The sequence below is a fragment of the Mustela nivalis genome (genome assembly GCF_964662115.1).
Source record: "Mustela nivalis genome assembly, chromosome: 9".
NCBI classification, from domain to species: domain Eukaryota; kingdom Metazoa; phylum Chordata; class Mammalia; order Carnivora; family Mustelidae; genus Mustela; species Mustela nivalis.
Window position 1 is genome coordinate 63580204 of NC_139028.1, and position 19854 is coordinate 63600057.

The window sequence follows — 19854 nt, forward strand, 5'->3', positions numbered from 1 at the left end:
TGCATATATGCAAGGAGAAAAGCCTGGAAGCAAACACGCCACACACCTGGAAGTTAACAGTGGGTGGGAGCCCTGGAAGAAAAAGGGCAAAGCCAGAGACCACATGGCACAGACGGCCGCCCCAACCTCCAGGAGGCCCATATCAGTGCCAGTTTCATCTATACGATACAGGATATAAAGGGCTTACTTATTAGCATTATGCCTGGAACAGAGCCCTCCATAAACACTGGCATGTTATGAATAACCAGAGAACCTTAGAAGGCAGGTGATCTCGAGGGCGCCCGGGTGGCGCAGTTGGTTGGTGTCCGACTCCGGGTTTTGGCTTAGGTCATGATCTCAGGGTCATGGGATCAAGCCCCGGGCCTGGCTCCCTGCTCTGCTAGGAGCCTGTTTGGGATTCTCTCTCCCTCACTCTCTGCCCACACCTCCACACCCCTATGTGCGCACACATTCTCTTTTGCTCTCTTCCCTCTAAAAAAATAAATAGGTAGCTCTTTTTTTTTTTTTTTTAAGATTTTATTTATTTATTTGACAGAGAGAAATCACAAGTAGATGGAGAGGCAGGCAGAGAGAGAGAGAGGGAAGCAGGCTCTCTGCTGAGCAGAGAGCCCAATGCGGGACTCAATCCCAGGACCCTGAGATCATGACCTGAGCCGAAGGCAGCGGCTTAACCCACTGAGCCACCCAGGCGCCCTAAATAGGTAGCTCTTAAAAGAAAAGGAGGCAGGTCATCTGAGAGGTTGAGGGCAACATCCCTCTCCCACTGTAGGCTTCCCCTGGCAATCCTTGTTTGCATAACCCCAGGGCCAAGGAGTTCACCCCCTCCAAGGGTACCATGGCAACTCCTTCCACGATGGGGCATGTCTACTTGGAAGCAAGCCCAAGATGGGATGGGCCCCTCAGTCCTGAGGCAGCCTTAGCATTGGACGGTGGTGACCTTAAGAAGGATCTTCCATCTCCCATTCCAAATCCTTTCATGGGGCAATTCTCCAGCTTAAGTTTCGAAGACCCTTTCTGGGTGGCTCTCTTGTCCCAGCCCTGGTGACCATCTCTGTCCCTCCTACTGTGTCTGGGATAACAGTAGCATTTGCTGGCAGCACTCTGTGCCTTTTCCATTTTCTCCCTTGGAAAACAAATGAGAAACCAGCTGGGTCTGATCTCCTCCCTATCCCCAACCCCTCTAGTCCCCTAGGGGTGGGAGGCCCTTTCTGCCTCCTCCCTGGACAAAAGCCTGGTAGAGAATCCCTGAGAGGAGGGGCTCTGTGAGCTGGCTGTTGCCACGGCAATGGCAGCCCTGGAATTTGACCACTGGGGCCCAGGAGTGGGGGTGGGGAGTTGGTAAAGGCCCTGTGGGGGCAGGGAGGAAGGTCCAGAGGCCCAAGAAAGCCAAGAAGAGCAAAGGCAGGGCAGAGGTCAGGGTCCCCTCTGTCGCCTCAGTTTCCCTATCTGTAAAGGGGGAAGAGGCAAGGACCTCAAGCCCTCCCCCTACACAGCTTTAATCCAAACTGGAATCTGGGTGAGGGCCAAGGATGGCAGAAACATGCGAGGCAAGTCCAGTAGCCCCTTTTGCTGGACAGTGACCCCAATGGACAGGGACTGGCCCCAGGTCACAGAGCAAGTCCAGGACAGTACTGGGACTAGCCCCTGGGAGAGTGGTCTGTCCCTGTTCCTCCTCCTGGAGAGGACAAGGATGCCTGCTTCATGGAGGGGGGACAAGGACCTCCAGAAAGAGCTATGGCTGGGTTGGGCTGGGTCCACAGTCAGACAACTGACAGTGTGCCTGCCCCAGCAACCCTCAGCATTTCTAGACACAGAGGGCTGGCAGAGGGCCTGCCCCCCACCCCTGCCTGCAGTGCCAGGCGGCAGTGGGTATTTTTAAATGGGTGCCCACCCCTCTCTGCCTTCCCACTGGCCCACTCCAAGAACACAGTGAATTCTGTTGCCAATCCCCTCCACTTCAGCCCAACTGAATGGGTGCTGGACCCATGGCCGGCCTCTCTGTCCCTGCCCTCAGGATGGCCCCCACTTGCTGGCCAGCATGCCGGCCACCACCACCCTCACAGTCAGCCCTGGGTTCACGGTGATACCCGGGACCCCTTCAGCGACACTCTAGGTATATACTTTAGGCCCAGAGAAGGGCTAGGACTTGTCCAATGTCACACAGTAAAGATGTATGTGGGCATGCAATGCCCCCAGCCTTGGCCCAATCTCCACCTGCCTATCCCAATATACGGGTGTTGCCCCAAGCCCTTCCTACCACTCTGCCATTGACCTTTAACAGCTACAGCCTCTGGCCTTCATACCCACCCCAAAAAGATACTCTAGTTCTGGGAAAAAATGGAGTGGGAGTCATAACCCCCACTACACACCAGAATAAATTCCGAATGGGTCAAAGATTTAAATGTAAAACATAACAAGAAAACATAAAACACCAGAGGAAAACGTGGGGAAAGTGCCTTTTAACCTTGGAGTGGGAAAGGGCTTTCTAACTGCAACTCCAAATACAGAAGCCATAAAATAAGAGCTTGATAAATCAGACCACACAAAAACAAAACCTTCTGCAGGGCAAAAATATGCCATAAACAAAGTCAAAACTCGAGTGACAAATCTGGAAAAAAGTATCTACAACTCATAACCCAGACGATAATAAACTCCTTAATATTATAAAGCTTCGTAGGAATTGATGAAAACAAAAAGCCAACAATCCAATAGAAAAAATGGGCAAAGGGGAAATGGCTCATTGAAAAGAGAATCCAAATGTCTCCTGGACAGGTGGAAAGACGCTCAGCCTTGCCCGTTGTAAGATAAATGCAGATTAAAATACACTGAGATGCCATTTCACCTCTCAGACCAGGAAAATAGCACAGGTCCAACTCGGTGATGCTGTGGGGACACAGTCTCCTTACGCCGGCGGTCCCTCCATGAAACATCAAATCAGAATCACATATACCTTTCGTCCTAGCAATCTGACTCCTAAGACATTACTCTAAACATACACCAGCCCCCATACAAAATAACCTACGGACAAGCTTGTTCACGACAGCACTGCTGGTAATGGCAAAAGACTGAAAATAACCTAAACATCCTTTAATGTGGGCTTCAGTACAGATCCGGTAGTCAGCGTGATGGGTGATGGGACACCCTACAGTGCGAGAAAGAATACCCAAGCTCTTAATGCACTGAGAAGGGAAGATCTGGGCCGAGATCTCACTAAGCAGACAGCGGTGTCTGTCTGTGTGGAAAGTGGAGGGAAGACAGTGCATTTGCTGGCCTTTGCATATAGGATTCATAAGAACTAATAACCGGGTATCCTGGGTGGGGCAAGGTGGGTACTAGGTAGCTGGTGGGAAGGCTTTTCCCCTTTTAGATTTTGTTTGTTTGTTTTTTAAGATCTTATCCATTTGTTTTAGAAAGAGTGTGCACATGAGAGCCGGGGGGAGGGGAGGGGAAGAGAATCTCAAGCAGACTCCCCACTGAGTGTGGAGCCCGACTCTGGGTTCGATCCCCGGACCCTGAGATCATCACCTGAGCTGAAATCAAGAGTCAGATGTTCAGGGGCGCCTGGGTGGCTCAGTGGGTTAAGCCGCTGCCTTCGGCTCGGGTCATGATCTCAGGGTCCTGGGATCGGGTCCCGCATCGGGCTCTCTGCTCAGCAGGGAGCCTACTTCCTTCTCTCTCTCTCTCTGCCTGCCTCTCAGTGTACTTGTGATTTCTCTCTGTCAAATAAATAAATAAAATCTAAAAAATTAAAAAAAAAAAAAAAAAGAGTCGGATGTTCAATCGACTGAGCCACCCAGGTGCACCGCCCCCCTTTTTATTTTTCGTAACCACATGAGTATGTTACATATTCAAAATCTTTTTTTTTTTAAAAGATTTTATTTATTTAACAGACAGAGATCACAAGTAGGAGGAGAGGCAGACAGAGAGGAGGAAGCAGGTTCCCTGCTAAGCAGAGAGCCCTATGTGGGGCTCGATCCCAGGACCCTGGGACCATGACCTGAGCCGAAAGCAGAGGCTTTAACCCACTGAGCCACCCAGGTGCCCCACATATTCAAAATCTTAATACATACATTGAATTTCCATTTCAGCCTTTGCGACCCTCTTAATCTTCCCTCTCACCCATCAAAAGCTTAGCTTCAGTCTCTTCCCCAGGAACTGTCCCTTATGCACACTGACTTTCTGTGCTCCCCCTGCCTCCAGGCATCTCCACCTAGGCCCCCAATCACCCCTGGGCACTGCCCTGTGTTCCCAGCCTATGCAAAGGACCAAGTCGCGAAGGGGCTCCTGGTGAATGAAAACCAGATTTCACTGGAAGAAGGAGGGTTTGTTCTGGGACCCTGAGTTTGGAGCCTTTGTCTTTGCTTTCTCCCTTCAGCTTCCCACTCGGTCTTCTCTTGCGCAATGCCAGTGTCATCTGTGCTCTCGTCCAGGACACTTTCCCTGGCTCCCTGCCCTGCAGCCAGAGAGGAAGTTCCTAACCCCTTCTGCAGAGAACTGTCAAATTCCTCCTTCATAGCTGCCACGCCTCCTCAAGTCAGGCAACCTCAGAGCTGGGCTTTGACCTCAGAGCCAAAGCTTGGAGATGAGTCCCCAGCCTGGATGAAGGACGTGGGGCTGGAACTTGCTGGGCAACACTGGCAATCCTGCCTGTCTCTGGGCCACAGATACTGACTGTAAAGTGAGGTCAGTCATGGGCAAAGTCATAGCAGGCTGGGAATCTCTGCCCGTGAGAATTCAGTAGGTCCCCAAGCCCTTGGAATCCCACCCCACCTCTCCAAAGCCCCTTCCTATGGCAAAGCTCTCATCCTATGACAGCTGCCTGGGAGGGGGGGGATGTTTGAGCCTCCCTTGGAGAACTCAGCCTATCCTTCTACCTCAGAGATGACTCTAAGCTGTTCCTGGTGACCCCATACACTTCTTCTCATCCCTGGGACCCCTCCTCAGCCAGGCCAGGTCATTACCCTCCTCTTCCAACTTTACGATTTCCCACTGGTCCCCTGTGGTCGGTGTTCTAGCCCAACCACCGCAGGCATTATCACCTTTAATTTTTAAGGAAACCCTATAATAGCTGCTGTCATTGCCATCACCATCATCCCCATTTTACAGGTGCATGAACTTACATTGAATTTCCATTTCAGCCTTTGCGACCCTCTTTTTTTTTTTTTTTTAAAGATTTTATTTATTTATTTGACAGACAGAGATCACAAGTAGATGGAGAGGCAGGCAGAGAGAGAGAGAGAGGGAAGCAGGCTCCCTGCTGAGCAGAGAGCCCAATGTGGGGCTCGATCCCAGGACCCCGGGATCATGACCCGAGCTGAAGGCAGAGGCTTTAACCCACTGAGCCACCCAGGCGCCCCTTTTGCGACCCTCTTAATCTTCCCTCTCACCCATCAAAAGCTTAGCTTCAGTCTCTGGTGCATGAACTGAGCCACCGAGGGATTAAATATTTGCTCCAGGTCACACAGCTAAGAGGAAGAGCAGGAGTTGAACCTGAGCCATTTGGCTCCAATCTATTCTAACCATTACACCAACACAGCTGGACGTAGGATCAGAGGTGAGCGCTCAGGCTGCCCCCGACACTCTGGGTGCCCCGGCTCTTGCTGACACACCAGCATCAGGTCAAATTTCCCCACTTCCCCACACATGTCCCATCTGGCTGCATGATGCTCCGGCCACAGTGATTCCTCCAGCCCATCACACTCCTATATACCAGGCCTCAACAGATGCTGGTCTCTGCAAGGTGTGGCCACCCCCGTCTTTATATCGGGCATTTCTGCCTCCACCCATGTTTTTGATGGCCAAGGAAGTGGGAGCCTAAGCTAGGTGGCAGGCTAGGTAGGCTGGTGCCCGAGGTGGGCAAAGTCTGGGTTGCAAAGGGTCTCGGACTTGACAGGTGCCTAGCTCGGGCCTTCTCCTGACAATAGCTGTTCACACTTCCAGTGACTCTGAGCTCTGGGGGAGCCTTCTCGATTCATCTCAGTTGAGTCAGCTTCCTCCCCCTGTCCTCAGCCAGGGATGGAGCTGGGCCAGGCAGCATGCCTATGCTGGAGGCACAGCTAGCTGCTATCCCCCTGCCTCCTCAAAGGGCCTGTGCCTTCCCGGAAACAGCAGTCAGGAATCAGGGCCTCTCTACCACTCTGAAAGGTCGTTTTCCTAATCAAGCAGGGCCCAGCCCAGCTCTGCAGACCCCTGGTAGGGGACATCGCCTGCTCATTGGAGTCCCAAGGTAGGGTGCTCCATCATCCTGGCTCCTTCTGGAGACATGTCCCCACCAGGGTTTGTCCCTGCCCAGGGAATCTGGCTGGGTGGAACTTCTGAGCCTGCAGAGAAGCTGAAGGGAGATGCTTGTCCTGCTCTCAACCCATGTCCCTGCCCCCACCAGGGCCCTTCTGCCCCAAACAGGGATTCTCTGCCTGAGTCCCAGGGGGCTCCATGGAAGCACACGGGGGAGATAAGATCAAGAGGGCAGATATGCCCCCACCTCCACTTATATCAACAAGGTTCTAAGCTGACCTGTTTTATAGTTCATCAAGATTCCTCTAGAAGGTAGGGTTCCACTATTTTAAAAAAAAGATTTTATTTATTTAATTGTCAGAAAGAGAGAGAGCACGAGCAGAGGGAGGGGCAGAGGAAGCAGCAGACTCCCGGCAGAGCAGGGAGCCTGACTCGGGCTCGATACCAGGACCCTGGGATCATGAACCGAGCTGCAGGCCGATGCTTAACCTACTGAGCCACCCAGGCGCCACCACGCTATCTGTAAGAGTTTGGAAATTCCTGCCCCAGGGTGAACTCCAGACTTTCAGGGCTGGCCTTTTAGACTCCCCAGAACCCACCTGACTTTCTCCAGAACCAGTGGGCTTTCATGGCACCCCAGACACACCAGGGCTTTTCCATCACAGGCTTCTGCCTTCCTGGTTCTCTCTGACAGAAAGGCCTGGCCCCATTTTCACCAGTAAGTCCTGCTGGTTCTTCAAGGCTCCAGCCACATTAGCCTCCCTCCCCCTCAGCCACTTTGGCCTCCTTCGGATCCTCAGTTCTCAGATGGGGCTCCCACCTCTTCTTGGGGCAGGAACCTCTGTCTGTCTGTCCTGTAGCCCACATGCTAACCCTACAAATATAGGTACCAGTGGGCAACAGTGGAGCTGAATTTTAAAGGTTACCCTGGGCTCTCCAAACCCATTACCCAGGCTGATTCCAGAGTTAATTACCCAGGGCTCATTAGAAAAGCTCGGAGCAGCTGTGGAGTCAGCTCAGATACCCCGCCAGTGACAGCGAGCATCTGGGTTCTCCCCCTGGGAATGAGGTCCTGCTCCAGGCAGAACATGGGCTGAGGCCCCCTCCCGGACACGTGGTTCCGGCACCCACCACACAACCTAGCCCCCACACGCTGGGTACTCAGGGTTTCAGTGCAGGGACAGACGACTCTGTCTGCATGTCCCCAGATGGATGATGACTGTTTACACTGCTTGTTAAGTTGACCTCTGGCTGTCCCCATCTACTCTAAGTCTGCAGTCATCAACACTTGCTTTGGGAAAGGTGTGAGAGGTTCCCAGGCTGGGCCCTCACTTCTGATATCTGCATAGACGTCTTTGTGAATACGGAAGTCGACTAGGGATTGAAAAGAAATGTGTATGAGTGTGTATGTGTGTGTGCGTGCGTGTGTACCTGCCTGCATGTTGCGGACCTCAGGCTTTGCCATGCTGGGTTCATACCATAGTCAACTTACCCCATGGCATGTGCATTGTCTGTGTAGGTGTATACACCTGAGTGCTCTGCCAGGACTCCTCTCCGCATTTCTACCCCAGGCTCAGGGCCCAGAGCTGGCTGTTTCTTCTCCAGCACCCATGGCCCAGGCTTGGCCACATGGAAGGTGGTCTGATGACTGAGGGGAGGAGGCCACAGCGCTGCCTGAGGCCCAAGAGTTAAACTCAGTGGGATAGGGCTCAGGGCTAGGGGCCCAGAGGGAGACCGGGGGTGGGGGGAGGCGGCCTCTCTGGGCTCTTTGTCCAAATATGGAAGGTTTTTTTGTCTCCATTTGAGTCACGCCGGCCATGGCCCAAGAGATCTGCTTTCCAGATACTGCCGGCAGGACCGCGCCAGCACTGCCTGGCCTGCCCCTACCCACCCCTCCTTCCCTCGCCTGTGGTTCATCTCAGCACCTTTCTAACCCAAAGCTTTCTCCACAAGCAAGGAGCCTGACACCCACCTCAGCTGCACTCTAGCATCAGGAGAAAGGTCCCTGGGCCAATGGTTGGGGGAGATGCTCACTCCTTCTGCCTGTCCATCACCTCCTCTTGCAGCCCAAGGGCCCCTTATATTCAAGGAGCCATTCAGCTAGTATTTACCGAGCCTCCACTCTATGTTTCTCCTCGGGGCTAGGACTGCGGACTGCAAAAAGAGTGGGTTTCCCACGTCCAAAGCGGAATCCCCTCTCCTCCCTCATACCCACCTTGGTGATGGCACCGGCCCCACCCAGGCGGTCTGAAAGCCAGGAGCCTCGGGGACGTTCAGAGATCCTGGAACCAGACTCCAATCTCCCGCTCAGTTAGCTTCCCCAACCCTGGCGAACTACTTTATCATGCTTTGTCCAAGGCTCCTCATCTAGAAACAGGGATGACAGTATCTCCCCACGGCGGCTGTTGAGATTAAATGAGTGGATGCGTGGAAGCGCTCAGACCAGCGCCCGGCACATGGGGAGAGCTTGACACGCTTTGCTGCCACTACTTGTGACCCACCCCCACCCAAGTTGCACCATATTCAGTCAAGTACTATGGGCCAGATACCCCTAGACTTTGGTCCACTTCCTTCTGAATCTCTCTGCCACGTTAGACCAGCAGCCTTGGAGTGAGGCCAGCCTGGGTTCTAATCCCACCAGCTCTCTCCTGAGCTCTGCGATCTGAGCTAGGAATCTCACCTTCCCTGGGCCTCAGCGTCCAGTTCCCACCTCACCTCCACCCCTACTTGGTACTGGCTTGGGATAGTACCTTTGCCCATCTGCCAGCTCTCACCTGCCTGGGTGCTCAGGCCTGCCATCTCCAGGGCAGAGCCCATACAGGGCTGGACATGGGTGGTGGGAAGAGCTCTGAGCAGCCTGGGAATTCCCCCAAGGGCCAGCCCCAGCTCTCCTCCTCCTGCCTTCCCCGCTCCCTCCACATTATTTGTTTAATACATGTGTTTTGATGCCCTGTGTGCCAGGAACAGCAGGGTTTGGCAAGGGTGGGGCCGCCTGGCCAGAACCATGTACCAGGCCACGGGGTGAACCGGGGGCCCCACCCACATCTCCACACCTCCGAACCTTTGAGGTCTGTCGTCCACTATACTCCTGCCCCAGAAGAGAGGGGTTGCAATCAGTTGCTGGTGGAGGGGAGGGGATACCTGACACGCAGGCTAGGATACCAAGGGGGCACCTCCCTACACAAGGCCCTCTTCTGAAGTCCTGGTCCTGGCCACCAGCCTCTGTCTGGCTCTGTCAGAGGCGGGGAGATACAGGGACAAGAGACAGCCAGTAGGGGCGAGGCTGGGGGAGGAGGGCAGGGAGAGGAACAGAGGAGGGAGGAGAGAAGAAAGCACGAAGCCCCAGTGAGGGAAAGGCCTGGTGTGAGTGAGGAGGGAGGAGGCAGCTTGCAGCCCAGGCCCTGGGTCCAGGTGAAGGGGTGGGGCAGGCAGGATAAGGGCCTGCCCTGCCCTCCTCCTCCTCCTCCTCCTCTTCCCCCTCTAGCCTTGGGGCCAGGCCGAGGACTATTTTTAGCCAGGGCTGAATTTAGCTGTTCCCTCGGAAATTCCTCACCCGCCCCAGGCACCGCCCCCGCTGGCCTTGGGGAGAAGCCTGAAAGCTCTGGTCCAGGAGGAAGGGAGAGGAGGACCAGGGTGCAGCGAGGAGCTAGAAGATTACTTAGGCATCTGATGAGGAAATGGCCTCAGATCAGGCCCCAAATCTGAGTTACTCCTCTCTCTACAGCCTAATCTCCTCCAGGAAGGCTTCCAGGACTGCAGGGCGAGAGAACAGCACTGGTCTTGGGGTTGGTGGTACATATATCATACGGATACTTTGTCTCTGACTACAGGACCCACGTGAGCACTGCTAGCAAGGTGGCCTTCCTGTCTACCCACCAGTAACTCCACCCCCAGCTCCTAAGAGCCTGCACAGTCCAGAGCTTTCCTGGACTCTGCCACATCTGGGATTCCCACTTCACAGAAGGGAGACTGAGACTGAGTGACTGGTCTTGGGTCATAGCTAGCAAAGCAGCACAGGCCTGCTCCTGCCCACCCCTCCACCCAAGCTCCCCACCCAGGCCAGTCCCAGAGGTAGTGGGACTGGGGGTGTAGCCTGGAGCTCTGCTCTTCTCTGGTGACCCCACTGAGAAGCAGGCACTTCTGCTGGAACAGGAGGTACTGAAGTTAGACAGGAAGCAAATGAGGCACAGAGACAGGGACCTGAGCTGGTTCAGAGCTCCCTTCCCCTTCTGGAAACGCAGAGAAACATTCAACCGTGAGGCAGGGGGATGACTTAGATGACCATGCATTCTGTCCCACTGCCCTATTCTCCAACTGCAACAAGGGAGGCAGCCCCGCTCCCCTCATGCTGCTTTCTGGTAGGGCCCCTGAGCCTAAATTTAAGTTGTCAGTTTTTACCTCCAAATGATCTCCCTAGTAAGTCCTTTTTTCTCCATCCCTGCATCACCTGTACCCCTTAGCTCGGGCTTCTCATCTCTTGCTTTCTCCAGTCCACAACCAGAGGATGTTTTTGAATGTGTCCATCTGGCAATGCTCCTCCTTGGCTTCTAACCTTCCATGGCTCCCCACTGCCCACAGGACAAAGCCCGGCCCATTTAACTTGGCACTTCCAGCCTTCAGCCTGGCGCCCGCTCACACAACCTCTCCCTGGGTGCTCCGGTCAAACGGGGACCTCTCTGCAGACACATATGGAGGCTTCTTTTTCCTGCCTGGTTCAGCCCGACTCCCTAAAATGCCGAGTGACCCATGCCATCCCGTCTCGAGAATTCCCAGTGGCCCCTTACATGCAGCAATCCAAGTGTGAGGCTGGAACAGCAGTGAGGTGCTTGGTCCACTATGTCTCGGCCTTGGGGAAGACCCCTGCCCTTGCTGGCCATCAGTTTACCCTCTGAATAATGGTGGGTTGAGGGATGGTTAGAAGACATAGCTGACAGCTGGTTTCTCTCTCTTTCTTTCTTTAAGGTTTTCTTTCTTTAAGGTTTTCCTTCCTTCCTTCCTTCCTTCCTTCCTTCCTTCTTTCTTTCTTTCTTTGGGATGAGAGACAGGGACAGCACAAGCAGCAGGAACAGCAGGCAGAGGGAGAAGCAGGCTCCCTGCTGAGTAAGGAGCTCAATGTGCGAGATGTGCTTCCGGATCCCAGGACCCCGGGATCATGACCTGAGCCAAAGGCAGACACTTAATCGCCTGAGCCACCCAGGCATCCTTACACAGCTGGTTTCTAAAGATCTTTCCAGGTGGACTTCTTGGGACCAAAGGCCCTATCCCTCTTCTTCCTCCTCCTGCCTCCTGGCCTCCCACGAAGTTGGCTATCTTACCATCACACCACACCCCGCCCCTCCCAGGGAGACAGAAGGCAGAAGGGGACAGTGAGAAACCAGAAGTGAGACTTCAGTGACACAGGCAGCCAAGAAAGATGGAGTCAGTAGGATTTTTTGGGGGGAAGGGTCCCTTCCTGTCCTTCCAGCCTTCCCTTCCACATCTGCTCCTTGACCTCCAGTGCCCTGTCCTGGGAAAGGACTGGATGTTTGTCTAAGGGGGCTCAGGGGGAGGGGTCTCAGCAGTCCCAGGAGGCTGAACTGTGGGGCTGGCTGGCTGGCTGGCAGCCAGGACACCCCGCCTCCCTCCCTCCAGCTCCTTGCTGCTCTGGGGCAGGGCCTGCTCACCCTCTGGGAACCAATAAACAGGAAACAGACACCAACCTGGCGCTGGCTCCCTTAGCCTGGCTCCCTCCAACACAGTCTGCCTGCCCCCCCCCCACAACCCCACTGGCCCAGGACCTGCCCCCCCTCTCCTTGGCCCCAGAATCTCAGAACATCTCAAATGCATGAACAAAATCAAGCTAAGAGGTATGGACTCCTGGAAAAAAACGAATCCTTCATCCTGAAAGCGCAAGATACCAGATTCTACACTCTGAACTAGCAATCTCGAAAGCACATGCTCTTAAAGTAGTCACTGTTCTGAGAGCTTCTAAACCCGGGGTCCTGGGCTGACAGCGTGGGACACTGAGGCTCTGCGCTAAGATGAAATGACTTGTGTTTTCATGCAGTGAGGGAGCCAGAGTCTACTCTGAGATGTTAACCTTCATTGTTCTGAAGCCCACCAGGCACATGGATGGATCCTCAGACTCCCTGGCTAGGAGAAGCCACTGAGCCCTGTTTCAGAGGCTGGTTCCAGTGGGTCTATGGCTTTGACCAGAGAAGGCTCTGGCTCTGCTTAGCCTCCCAGGTTGGGGCTGGTGGCAAGAAAGCCAGAGGGGGAGCTAGAGAGAAGAGCAAGGACACTGGGTACTTGATTCCACCCAAATACCCAGCCCTCTCCTCTGCCCACCTCCCATCTCCAAAGGCCGGGGCTGCTGGGCCACCAAACCTACCTAGTCAATACCCCACCTGCCCGCCTGCCCAGAGCTCTGTCCTCTGCTTTAAGCTGGAGAGGGATGCTGGGAACCTGAACATGCTGGAGTCGGTGTCTATTAGAATCTTAGAATCTTAGCGCCTTGCCTCTCAGTCATGAAGGGAGGAACTAAAGCTCCTTGAGCACTCACTATGTGCTAAGCCCTCTTAGCAGGATTCCAGTTAATCTGAACAATAATCCCTGTGGATCGAGGCGACAGTGCTGAGGAGTCTCTATATGCTTGCCCTGGTCCCAAAGCAGCCTCGAGGAAGAAAGGATCCGGGTCACGCTCCTGCCCTCCACAGGAAGTGCTTCGGTCTCTCAGGGCATGAAGTGGCCTGACAGGTCCTCTGGTCCCACGGCACCAGGGTCACCAATCCCCAGTATGCGGCTCCTCCCCATCTGCCCGAGCTCCACCTAGGGCAGCTCCACGGAGATGGGATTCCCACTCCCTTCCTAGACCCTCACCTTCCCTCTTTGCCCTGGCTCTGAACGGCCCTGCCAGCGGCGCCTCCTGGAAGCTGCTTCATTCCAGTTTTTGGTCAGCAAGCTCAGGGCCAGCTGCCCCTAAAAGCCAAGCCCACCCGTAAGACCTACAGACACTTTTGTCCCTTTCTCATCAGGCCAGGGCTCAGTCACCCAGTGGATCCCACCCACCTCAGGGGACAAGGACCCTTGTTGAAAAGCATTGTCAGGCAGGGATGGTGTCCAAGCTTTCCCTGTGTGTCCCCACTGCCCCCTAAGGGACTCAACAACTGACCGCAGAATGAACGAATGACAGATGACAAATGACCCTGGGAAGAACCTAGTGTGGGACAGATGCAGTAGGCCTGTGCTCATAAGCTCCGCATCGTGCCCAGCACCTCCTGGGAACTCTGGATCTCAGGGACTGACAGCCTGGCCCCTCTCCGACCTGTGGTAGGCAGAATAATGGCTCCCAAGGATGTCCATGTCCTAATCCCTGGAACCATGAATATGTTACCTTACGTGGCAAAAGGGACTTTGCAGAGTACGGATCTGGAGAGGAAGAAATTATCCTGGATGATCCGTGTGGGTCTAAAGTGATCACCGGGGCCTGACAGAGGGCGGCAGGACGTACAGGGTGAGAGAAAGATTTGAAGGTGCCGTGCTGCTGGCTTTGAAGAAGAGGAAGGGGTCACAATGCAAGAAGTGCCCGCAGACACCATAAGCTGCCAAAAGCAAGGAAACAGGTTTTCCCCTAAAGCTTCCAGAAGAAACCCAGCCCTACTAACACCTTAACTCTTAGCACATTGAAACCCTTTTCTTCTGACCTCCAGAACCGTAAGACAGTATTTGTATTGTTTTAAGTCCTAAATGTGTAGTAATTTGCCACAGCAGCAATGGGAAGCAAATACACCACCCATTCGCCATCCCGGACTGGAATCCACTACAGTCCCTCTGACCTCAGGTGCTGACTAGCCTCCCCCTCAGGCTCTCCCGGCCTCTTCCGGAGTGTCTCAGAGCCACGTGACAGCCCCAGGCCCAGGACAGAGTTTTAAAAATCCCGGCTAGGCCCCAGCCTGAGCCCCACAGCCTGCCACCCGTATGGGGAGAGGCCTCACATGTGTGTGTGGTGGAGGCCAGAGCAGCCACCAGTGGCAAGGGCAAGGCCTCGGGGGCCAAACCTAGTGAGGCCCAGCCCCACTCAGCCTCAGTCTCCTCAGCCACTTAATTCCAGCTCTTCAGTCTACAAATTGGGACCTGCTCAGGGAAGCTAGTGCCTCTCCCACCAGCCCTGGGATAGGGGGAGAGTTTCCATCCTGGGGTCCAAGAGCATGGAGGAATTTGTGGCTCTGAAGGGAAGCGACTTACTTAAAGCCACACGCCAGGAAACTAGAGAGGCTAAGGCTGGACCCCGTCTCCTGACCCCTAGTGCAGACCTCCATGTGCTCCACCAAGTCATCCCTGGTGACCCTGGCTACTGGAGGTGGTGGTTGTGGGCACCCCGCTGGGAGCTCAGATATCCTGGCTGGGGCCCCAGGCCCCTGCATGTCATCAGCTGGGGCTCACTCACTGCCCAGGGCCTGGCAGCCTGGCAGCTGTCCTCTGCCTGGGTCCACCCCTGGAATGCCCCAGAGGCTTGAGCTGGAAGTGGGAGGAGAGGCTCAACTCCCAAGGCGGGGGCATTGGCTCCAATAGGCTCCTGCTTCCCAGGGGACCCAGAGCCCCTGTTTTAGGGCCTGCCAGCGAGGCGCCAGGCTGCCTGGGCACATTTCCCAACAAGCACGGCAGGGCTTCAAGCCTTTCTGGGAAACATGGGCTCCCCCTTCCCCCACCCTACTCCGCCATTCTAGCCAACTCTGCTCAGTGGGAACTCTGTGGGGCCAATGTATGGCCTGGGTGTCAGGATACCTGGGGCGAAATCCCATACTTGAGCCATAGGGAATTAAGTAAACCTCTGTCTACTCTGGACCTGCTTCTTCATCCATATACTGGGTCCAGGGCAATGCCCACCTGCCTAGGAGACCAGATGGAAGGGACAGAGTTACCTTTGGGTGGCGGGAGCTCCCTGTCCCAGGAGATACGCAAGTTGGAGCTGATGGGAGTCATTGTGGCTCTAGAAGAGACACCAGTAGGACATGGCACTGTTGCTATCCTCACGAGGGCCCTATGGTGGTTCCACCCTCTTGCTCTTGGAGCCCAGCCAGTGTGGTTCTGCAGGGGGCAGTCAGTGTAGTCTACCACCCCATGACACTCTGAGGGCTTGATCAACTCCCCCCTCCCCACCCTAATCAACCCCTCGCATACTGCCCAGCTATGAGAGCCTCAGTAGCTCTGTGTTCACCTTGAATGCTGGGGTCCAGGCCCTCACAAAATCCTATGGGCTGCAGCAGAAACCCACTACTCCCCTACCTCGCTCTAGCTGAAGCCACCAGCAGCTCTTAACCCAGATTATCCAGGGACCTCCTTAGCAGCCTCCCTGCTTCCACCCTAGGCGCCTGCAGCCAGAGCAGACCTATGAAAGCCTAACTCCGATCAGGTCACTGCTCTGCTCAGAACCTTCCCAAAGTGCCTACCCCATCTCACTTCCAGTAATGCTGGAGTCCTCTTATTGGCCTGTGACATCTACCTCCAGCCTGATCTACTCCCACCCTCCCTTTACCTCTCTGACCTCATTTCTGCTTTGCTCCAACCACACAGTCCTGGGGGTAATTTCTCCAACACTTCTACCTTAGGACTTTTGCACTTGCTGTTCTCTGCCCAGAATGTTCTTTCTCAGAAACAGCTACCTTGCTTGCTCTCTCACTTTTTCCAGGCCTCTGCTCAGATCTCACTTTTTGAGACAGGCTTTCCCAGACCTCTTGATCTAAGCTAATACTCCCTCCCTGTCAGTCTCTACTCCCTTAACCTGCTTTCTTTCTCCCTAGCCGCATCTCTCCGACACATAATGTATCCATTGACACACAGGCTTCCTCATTAGCCTGGAAGCTCCACGAGGCCAGGCCTTTGTTTTGCTGGTTACTGTATCCCCAGGACCTGGGAGAGTGCCTGGCACTATCTGGGAACTCAGTATCTGTTAAATGGATGAATGCATTGCTCTATCAAGGGTCACCCACCTGGCCTTGAAAACTCTCCTAGTTTTTTCAAGGCCAGGCTCCAGGCATTACCTCCTCCAGGAAGTCTCCCCTGCCAGCCTTTAGGTCGATTCCTCACCATTCTAGAGTCCCTTTTGGCTGCTTCTAGATTCTGAACTCTCCGAGTGTCTGGTTCCCCAGGCCTGGGGGTGCCTCCATCTGCTGCTAGGCACCATATGTAGCCTGAGATCACAGATGTGGGGAGGGGGGAAGGGGCAGGAAGCAGGAGGGGCAAGTCCCTACCCTGGGAGGGTGCTGGGGACAGGATTAGCAACAGCCCAGATCATCCCAAAACCCAGCTGGATTCAGAAATGTGGGGGATAAATGTCAGACTCAACTCTGGACCATCCCCCAAGTCTTCCATGTTTGTGGGGGCGGGCAACCCATTTCTGGACTGTACTCCCTCCAGTAGTCCGGGGCCCCTTAGGAAGGAGTAGGGGAGCAGGGAATAAAAGGGACAGCCCTCTGCCTGTCCTCCCCATCCCACCCTCCTACTGGGTGACAAGATTTTTAATTATAGATATTTGGTACAGCTCAGAACTCCAAATGTCCTGACTGTCTCCCCTCCCAGAACCAGTTTCCATGGAAAAATCACAGCAAAGAGCCAAGGAGGGAGAGGAGAGAACCCCCACCCCCATGGGTTCCCTGCTAAGGGGACACAGAGAGAAGAAAGGTGATGAAGAGCTGCAGCCCAGGCCTTCCTCAGCAAGGCAGGGAGCTGGCTAGGCAAGCTGGGGGTGGAGGGCGTATCTGCCAGGACAGGGGGTTGGTGCTTGGGCCTGGCATGCCTTGCCTTATTGTGGGACCTTAGACCCTGCATCCTCCTTTCTGAGTCTTAAAGTCCTTTCCAACACACCCCCAGATCCCAGTGAATTAAATAACCACCAGGAAGGTGTTCAGGCCATTAGGGGTATGCAAAGAACACCCCCTGACTTTCCCCAACCCTGTCCCCATTACTTAGATGGCAGGCCAATTCCACCAAGAAACAGGGATCACCTGGGTTCCTTCACGTCTAAGATACTGACATTCTAGGACTCAGCGGGAATCTACCAGCTTGCCATTCTAAGAATCCAGCACTGGAAGGTTCTCAAAGCTCTAGACATTTGAAGAATGAAACGTTCAGAGTATCTGGCATACAGTAAGTACTTAATAAATGTTAGCCACTGTTACTGCTATTGCAGCATGCTAAAATTCTGAGAGTCGATCCATCTGTGATTCTGAGACACAGGCCATTTCCTGTTCTGGGCTACATCTGTCAAGGGGTATCAGCACCTGGGGGCAGAAGACTAGGCTATAAGACTCTGTACTCTAGGGCCAGGGTAGGGGAAGCCCTGGAAGGAAGAGTCTATCACCCAGGCTACTGTGGTTCTAAGTGGCAATGACAAGGTGTGTGGCAGGAGCAGAGCATGGAGGCTCCAACAGCTCTGCTTGGTCCCAGCAGAAACGCAAGCAGGTGTTCAGAGAATAGAATGACCACGAGTTAGTCCTCATTCCCTGGGCTCCTAGGTTCTCACAGCTGTTGCACAGAGTTGCCTTTCTCTTCCAACAACACTCCAACGCTTCCTGTTTCCCTTGACCATTCTGCCGGCTGTTCTCTCTCAGAGCTTCAAAGACCAGGCTAACATCCCACTGTGCAGATAGGAAAATCGAAGCCCAAGGTGACTCTGCCCGGGTCTCAGAGTGAGTCAGAGGTTGAGCCGGGCCTGGGTGCCCAGGCCACCTGCTCACAATGAGGACATGCCACGCAGAGGGCAAATGCAGATTCTGGGTTGAGAGAGACCTGAGTTTGAGGGACTCCCCAGAGCCTAGGGTTGGGTCAGAGGCCGCCTCTGCCCTCCCCCACTCCTGGGGCTCTCTTGTTTGCCCCTGGCTGGGTTCAGCCTGGTTTCTGCTTCATCAGCAAAGTGTGAAAGCCTCTTCTCTTCCCTTCTTATTCTGGAGCTCACACCACACCATCTCCACCCACAGCCCAGGGAGCGTGACTGGAGCCCCAGGCCCGAAACAAGGGAACATTGTCTCTTCCATGGAGGCCATACGGAGGGGGTGAAGAGCTGCTCCCCATCTTCCTGGAGGCAGAAGGAAGGGGGCAGCAGAAGGGATTTGGGCTAGCAGACAGGAGAACTTCCAGTTTTATGAGGGGTTTGGGGAATTAGGGGATAGTGATTTTCTTTTGAGCCAGTTCAAGTCCACCTGGTAATACTGAGGCTCAGAGTGCCCAGCCTAGTGCTCAGAAACCAGGAGGGGGCAGGGAGGAAAGGCCACAACTAGTCACTCACTGAGAAGCAGTGGGGGCAGTGGAGCCTGTTTTTCCACCCCCTCTCTCCTGTTCCTAGGGAGGGAGTGGTCATACCGCCCACTCACCTGACAAGAGCCTGCCAGACAGAAACCATTATCCCCATTTTACAGAAGGGGAAAGTGAGGAATGGAGCAGGGATGTGATGGATCCTAGGCCACACAGAGATCTGGAGCCATGGCTCAAACCCTGCTCTTCCAAATATAGACTTACTAGTTCTCTCCTCTCCGAGGCAAGAGGGAACATCAAGCTAGGCCTAGAAAGATGGGAGAACTAGACAGGGCTAAGGTTTGGAGGCTGGAGAGCAGCTCTGTTGAGGACAGGGAGAAGTTGGTATTATGGGGTCCGTATGCCCCACCTCATAGCCCTCCGGGGGTGGAGGGGGCTAAGCTTCTCCCTAAAGATGGGGGACAGGTGGACGACACGAAGGGAGGCAGACCAAAAGCCAATTCTGCAAAAACTCCCATCTCCTCTCTGGGTCTCAATGCTTCTTCTTAGGAGCAACCCCTTCCCATAGTTTCCCTGGGTCCCTGGTTCATTCCTGCCTTCTTCCCTAAGTTAGCTTCAAGGCCCCCTGAGGAGATAATGCTATGGGAGAGACAGCTGGGGAAGGGGCCCTGGCAGGAGCTGCCCTTTCTTTTGCCCTCCCCCACCCGTGTTCCACTGACAACAGGCACTGGAGTTCGGGCATCGCAGCTGTCCCACCAGGCTCTCTCGAGGAAGACTGGTCCAAAATTTCCCCTTTCCCCACTCCCTGCCTGCTGGCTCTCTCTGTGGCCTCCGTGAGAGACACCAGAGCCAGGATGAGGGGGAAACAGAGAAAAAGAAAGAGACACAAAGAAAGAGTTCAGAGGGGCTGTGAGAGTGCTGGGAACTGGGAGTGACCAAATCAGTCCAGGCTTTAGGGTTTCCAGGCCCTTCGCACGGGCAGGGAAAACAGTGGGCATGCAGGCCGTGGATGAAATAACTTGAACCATCCCCACACTAGACCCAGAACCCAAAACCTAAAACCGAGCTTCCAGGACAGGTGCTGGGCCATCACGGAGCCCAGAACCTATCTGAACCCACAGCCAACACTTCAGGGACATCTGAAGGCAGAAGTGGGGGCCTCAGAAAGATGGAGTCCCCAAGAACTTGGGGTCTGGCAGAGGAAGGGGGAAACATTTCAGAGTCACTAGGAAGGGGGTGGTGGGCAGGGAGAGACCGAAGTTGGAGGATGGGGGGCCAGTGCAGAGGCAACCCTCCTGTGGGAGCTGGAGACCCTCCCCAACTCTCTCCAAGCCTCTGTCCGCTAGGCTTGAGCAGCTTCTTCTTGGTCCCTGCTCTCCCCTGCAAGTCCTT

At 54.5% G+C, this 19854-nt stretch overlaps 1 protein-coding gene across 1 annotated transcript in view; it reads right to left on the reverse strand.

The window, feature by feature from the left end:
- The window catches only part of ARHGEF17 (Rho guanine nucleotide exchange factor 17), a 56330-nt gene that overhangs the window by 32102 nt on the left and 4374 nt on the right, over window positions 1–19854 (reverse strand). The window lies entirely within an intron of this gene.